The sequence below is a fragment of the Coregonus lavaretus genome, assembly GCF_964263955.1.
Source record: "Coregonus lavaretus genome assembly, chromosome: 32".
NCBI lineage: Eukaryota > Metazoa > Chordata > Actinopteri > Salmoniformes > Salmonidae > Coregonus > Coregonus lavaretus.
In genome coordinates this window covers 16,314,333-16,321,113 of record NC_140019.1, presented here as the reverse complement: position 1 = coordinate 16,321,113, position 6,781 = coordinate 16,314,333, and the positions used below count along the sequence as shown (strand labels likewise).

General features: G+C 42.9%; 1 pseudogene across 1 annotated transcript in view; it reads left to right on the top strand.

Moving 5' to 3' along the window:
* The first annotated feature begins 798 nt into the window (after positions 1–798).
* Positions 799–6,781, top strand: part of LOC311107728 (neuronal acetylcholine receptor subunit alpha-7-like) — a 69,528-nt pseudogene continuing 63,545 nt past the window's right edge. Inside the window, exon 1 of the transcript in view lies at positions 799–868. The product of the transcript in view is annotated as a neuronal acetylcholine receptor subunit alpha-7-like (transcript). The remainder of the gene's footprint in view (positions 869–6,781) is intronic.

The window sequence follows — 6,781 nt, the reverse complement described above, 5'->3', positions numbered from 1 at the left end:
TGTATACACCTGTAGGAAAAAATTCTAATTTAATAAATGTTTAGATTTAATTTTAGATTAAATATCTGAGAATTATGAATATATCCGACTCGCGCAATTGCACATAATGGCTACAGTTATTGGAGTCAGTCTCATGTTTATTTTAATAAAAATAAAAAAAAACATTTATGCCTATTAGGCATATGCATAAATATCATCATATTGTAATACAACTTTCACAACAACATTTATGATCAATGTAAAGTTTAAACTATAAACACAGTTCATAGTGAACTTTTATGTCTGCGTTGGGGTTTTAGAAATGTTGATGTTTTTTCCAGACTCTGACCTAGACACAGAGGCTCAGACCTCTCTGTAAGCTCTTAGCGGGGCGCCTGATGCCCTCTCCGCCTCGCGTTGATTTAAAAAGTGGCACGAGGAATGCGCTCTAGCAGACCAAAGGAGCAGACGAGTCCGGAAACAGGTGAGCGTGCGAAGAGAGACACCACGATGACAGCCACAAGTTTATCAGTGTAAGGTTCACATAGTCATAGCCTACTAACCAACAATTCAGACCCCGAGTAGGTTTTTGTTATGCGTAAAAGTTATTTTCTTACAGTAGCCTATGCTCTGAGAATGCGCCCGGGTGTATAAGAATGTTTTTTAACCTTCGTGCACGCGCAAATGTGTTAAATTATCTCTATCTCACTCACTCACTCTCCCCCTCCCCAGCCCAATGCTCATACCCGGGCTGAGCAAGCACTTTCTTTCTAGCGGCCAGTGAAGGCTCGAGGTCGTCGGATTCCTGTGAACGCAAAGATGCGGTGCCGCAAGTGTTTTGGACAAGGTTCGGTTGGGATCTATCTATGGATGGCGGTCCTTTTCAAAGGTATGGCTGGCTCCGGGTCCACTTCTCTCTGTTGAACGGTGTTTCATGTCCGTTTAGAGAATGTGGCGTGAATGCTAATCCTCAGTGATAGGCTACATAAACTGATTTGTGTTTTGGGTATACATCACAAAGTAGGTCTAGGTTTCTGGTTTCCAAGTAATTCTGGGCACGATTTAGACTTTTGAAATAAAAGCACAGAGAGAGGGGAAATTGATATGAGAGGAAAGTGACTTTTTTCTCTCTCAAAATAACAGGTACCTGTTAGATTTGATTGAAACATAAGTACAGTTGTGAACCAACATAGTGATGGGTATTGGGAATAGAGTAGGTCGATTTGTATTTTGATGGATTATTGTATATAGCCTATGCTTAAGTGTATTTTCCTTGCATGTCACAGTGCAGCCGATTTCATTAATGTGCTGTGGCAATCTACAGTAGGATTATGTCATCTATTCTATACAGTAGGCATAATGTACCATATAACATAATGCATGTGCAGGTTGCATGCTTTTGGGGTTAATTTAAAATAGTGAAAAGTGTATGTGCACAGTGTGTGGTGCTTATTCATAGGGATAATGTAATTTGTTCTTAAAGCCCTCCCCCCATCATCCCTGACATCTGGGTCTACTTTATACACTGTGACGCAGCACAGAGGTTTTCTGGCATAGAGGCATCTCTCCAGTGTGTTGCGTGTTACTGTCTCTGTGTATTGTTTCTCCATCTCTTTGTGTGTGTCCAGCACACAGACACTCTCCCTGTCCTCAACTATCCACTCCACTCACATCACTGGCCAGGGACGGATGAGGGAGGGAGAGACAGGGCTTTGGTCAGACAGGGCTTTGGTCTCAAGCAGACTTGTCCTACAATTGCCATTGTCTGATAGACAGACTGGTCTTTTAAACCATTTGTTTGATAGTTGATGACTAGCAGACTAGCTTTTTTCTAGACTTTAAACTCCTTATTCCCAGTCTGATGGGGCAATGTTGTAACCTGACCGACGCGACTCAGGTGGTACACAGCAAAGGAGAGCTGTGACACACTGGTCTGGACAGGAGTCCGTTGTTAGTGCAGTATTCACACAGAAGTTGGCTTGAGCTTAGTTTATGTATATTAAAACTCTCCTGCTTCATCCTGTGCATTATCGATTGGGTATTTTTGTGGCTTTAACTAAATGTTGCTTATACATGTGACTGGCATCCATAAGAGGAAGGCATACAGTTCTGTCCAGTAGCAGTTACCTTTCCATGGCATGGTATACATCCATGTGCATATCGTACTGTATGTGCATTACACAATAACTCAACTCTATAACTCTATGAAGGAGAACATACAATGAGTGTACAAAACATTAAGAACACCTTCCAAATATTGAGTTGTATCCTCACTTTTGCCCTCAGAACAGCCTCAATTCGTCAGGGCATGGACTCTACAAGGTGTCGAAAGCGTTCCACAGGGATGCTGGCCCATGTTGACTCCAATGCTTCCCACACTTCCCACCGTTGTGTCAAATTGGCTGGATGTCCTTTAGGTGGTGGACAGTGGAGGCTGCTAAGGGGATGACGGCTCATAATAATGGCTGGAATGGAGTCAATGGTATGGTATCAACCACATGGAAACCACATGTTTCATGTGTTTGATAACATTCCATTGACTCCATTCCACCCATTATTATGAGCCATACTCCCCTCAGCAGCCTTCACTGGTGGTGGACCATTCTTGATACACACACACAGGAAACTGTTGAGCGTGAAAAACCCAGCAGTGTTGCAGTTCTTGACACAAACCGGTGCTCCTGGCACCTACTACCATACCCTGTTCAAAGGCACTTAAATATTTTGTCTTGCCCATTCACCCTCTGAAGGGCACACATACACAATCCATGTCTTAATTGTCTCAAGGCTTAAAAATCCTTCTTTAACCTGTCTCCTCCACTTCATTTACACAGATTGAACTGGATTTTACAGGTGACTTTAAGGGATCATAGCTTTCACATGTATTCACCTGGTCAGTCTGTCATGGAAAGAGCAGGTTTATTTCACTCAGTGTATATTTCTGTTTCCTTTGAGCCAAAAGAGCCTGATGAAGATATGGACTTACATAATTAATCTTACTAACATCAGTGTAACATCTGCCCTGAGATAGGACCCTATATCATTAACTTTGTACTCAGCTGTTGGTGTTCAGGAGCATCAACATTTGTCAGGACGTAAAGGAAAATGCTTTTTCTGAAAGGAGTGTGGCTGTGGGAGTTGTACTGAAGACCATTAGGAAGAATGTTAGTTTACAGGTGTTCTGACCACAGGAGTATAGATTATCAACCACTCACATGATCTCACCCTAGCCCCTATACCGCCATTACCATGCTACGTTACCCTATCCCACCCTACCCCACCCCCACCCACACTCTGAGCCCAGTGATGCAGGGTGGGAGAAGGGGTTACAACCCCAGTCACACATGATGGTGGAGAGCTGGTGCGTTAAAAGGTGAAAGACTGGCATTGTCAGCTGCTTTAACATCAGCGTGCAGGCACACGCATGTGCATGGAGTACAGTCGCAATAGATGGGGAACATTCACACTGTGTTCACACACACTGACTAACATCTAGTCAGCCTTAGAAAGTCACTGTTGCATTTGAACTCCCTCGTGTAAAATTTATAATTTCTTGCGGCATTGTTTTTATGTCTGAACTCTCTCTGTCCTTCTCCACTCCCCGCTCTCTCCCACTCATTACTCTCTCTCTCTGCTTTCCCTCCCTCCCTCCCTCCCTCCCTCCCTCTTGGGCTGAGGGCTGAAATAGGTCAGTGAATATGCACACCTTTACTTTGATGTGTGAAGACAGAACAGCTGTCTGGAGCCTCCACTACTCAACTGGATATTAATTATATAGTAAAAACACTATAGGAAAACTCTAGATTAAACTGGCTTTGAACACAATATAGAAAAATGTGCTTGAAATGGTGAAACCACATTCTTGTGGTCAAATCAATTCTATCTGTGTCACAAATGGCACCTTACTGCCTTTATAGTGCCCACAGGGCTCTGGTATTCCCTCTGGATTCTAAAACACTTCTTTAGAGTTGCAGAACAGCTCACATGTATTACTTATAGCTGTTTAAAACAAATCTATCTGTGTGACATTATTGTGATATGGATCCTTTATTTCTTTACCTTGGAATGGTTTTCTGACAGATAGTTAAAAGGACACCTGTGAAGGTCTGGGTCCTAAACTTTAAAAGAGATAGATGGGCACAATTAGTAGATAGAGAGCCTTTGTAAAGTATTCAGACCCCTTGACTTTTTCCACATTTTGTTAGGTTACAGCCTTATTCTAAAATGTATTAAATAGTTTTTTCCCCCACACCTCCCGAGTGACGCCGAGATCGTGGTTCGAATCCAGGCTCTGTCGTAGTCGGCTGCGACCGGGAGACCCATGGGGTGGCGCACAATTGGCCCAGCGTTGTCTAGGGTAGGGGAGGGAATAGCCGGCAGGGATGTAGCTCAGTTGGTAGAGCATGGCGTTTGCAACGCCAGAGTTGTGTGTTCGATTTCCACGGGGGGCCAGTATGAAAAAAATAATAATGTATGCACTCACTAACTGTAAGTCGCTCTGGATAAGAGCATCTGCTAAATGACTAAAATGTAAAATGACATAGCAAAAACAGGATTTTAGAAATGTGTGCAAATGTATTACAAATAAAAAACAGATATCACATTTACATAAGTATTCAGACCCTTTACTCAGTACTTTGTTGAAACACCTTTGGCAGCGATTACAGCCTTGAGTCTTCTTGGGTATGACGCTACAAGCTTGGCACACCTGTATTTGGGGAGTTTCTCCCATTCTTCTCTGCGGATCCTCTCAAGATCTGTCAGGTTGGATGGAGAGTGTTGCTGCACAGCTATTTTCAGGTCTCTCCAGAGATGTTAGATCGGGTTCAAGTCCGGGCTCTGGCTGGGCCACTCAAGGACATTCAGAGACTGGTCCCGAAGCCACTCCTGCGTTGTCTTGGCTGTGTGCTTAGGGTCGTTGTCTTGTTGGAAGGTGAACCTTCGCCCCAGTCTGAGGTCCTGAGCGCTCTTGGAGCTGGTTTTCATCAAGTATCTCTCTGTACTTTGCTCCATTAATTAACTCCAAGCGGGCTGTCATGTGCCTTTTATTGAGGAGTGGCTTCTGTCTGGCCACTCTACCATAAAGGCCTGATTGGTGGAGTGCTGCAGCGATGGTTGTCCTTCTGGAAGGTTTTCCCATCTCCAAAGAGGAACTCTAGAGCTCTGTCAGACTGACCATCGGGTTCTTGGTCACCTCCCTGACCAAGGCCCTTCTCCCACGATTGCTCAGTTTGGCCGGGCGGCCAGCTCTAGGAAGAGTCTTGGTGGTTCCAAACTTCTTCCATTTAAGAATGATGGAGGCCACTGTGTTCATGGGGACCTTCAGTGCTGCAGAATTGTTTTGGTACCCTTCCCCAGATTTGTGCCTTGACACAATCCTGTCTCGGTGCTCTTCGGACAATTCCTTCGACCTCATGGCTTGGTTTTTGGTCTGACATGCACTGTCAACTGTGGGACCTTTATATAGACAGGTGTGTGCCTATCCAAATCATGTCCAATCAATTGAATTTACCACAGGTTGTAGAAACATGTCAAGGACGATCAATGGAAACAGGATGCACCTGAGCTCAATTTCGAGTCTCATAACAGAGTCTGAATACTTTTGTAAATAAGGTATTTCTGTTCTTTCTTTTTTATAAATTTGCAAACATTTCTAAAAACCAGTTTTTGCTTTGTCATTATGGGGTATTGTGTGTAGATTGTTGAGGATTTTTATTTATTTAATCAGTTTTAGAATAAGGCTGTAACGTAACAAAATGTGGAAAAAGTAAAGGGTCTGAATACTTTCCTTAGGCACTGTATGGACCAAAATACATATTGCAATAAATTACCTGAATTGATGCGATAATGATTGTCACGGATCCCCCCGGTACTGCTGCTCAGTCCGTTCACCAGTTCCGGAGGTCTACGTCACCGGCTTTCTAGGTGTCACTGACATGGATCATTACCACCAACCCCGGACTGTCTTGTCTCATTACGCACACCTGGTTCCCATTCCCCCTGATTAGTATGTGTATATATGTGCCCTCTGTTCCCCATTGTCCTTGTTGATTATTGTTCCGTGTCAGTTGGTCTCGTGAGTACTGTGTATTGTGCTCTGGTTGTTTACGGGTCTTGTCCCGTGTATTGTGTAGAGGTTACACCTCGCTCTTTGTTTGGGTTACATCCCTTTTGTATATACACCACCGGTCAAAAGTTTTAGAACACCTACTCATTCAAGGGTTTTTCTTAATTTTTACTATTTTCTATATTGTAGAATAATAGTGAAGACATATGGATAATAAATAACACATATGGAATCATCTAGTAACCAAAAAAGTGCTAAACAAATTCAAAATATATTTGAGATTTGAGATTCTTCAAAAAGCCACCCTTCGCCTTGATGACAGCTTTGCACACTCTTGGCATTCTCTCAACCAGCTACATGAGGTAGTCACCTGTAATGCATTTCAATTAACAGGTAAGCCTTCTTAAAAGTGAATTTGTGGAATTTCTTTCCATTTTAATGCGTTTGAGACAATCAGTTGTGTTGTGACAAGGTAGGAGGGATACAGAAGATTGCCCTATTTGGTAAAAGACCAAGTCCATATTATGGCAAGAATAGCTCAAATAAGCAAAGAGAAATGACAGTCCATCATTACTTTAAGACATGAAGGTCAGTCAATATGGAACATTTCAAGAACTTTGAAAGTTTCTTCATGTGCAGTCTTAAAAACCATCAAGCGCTATGATGAAATTGGCTCTCATGAAGATCACCACAGGAATGGAAGACCCAGAGTTACCTCTGCTGCAGAGGATAAGT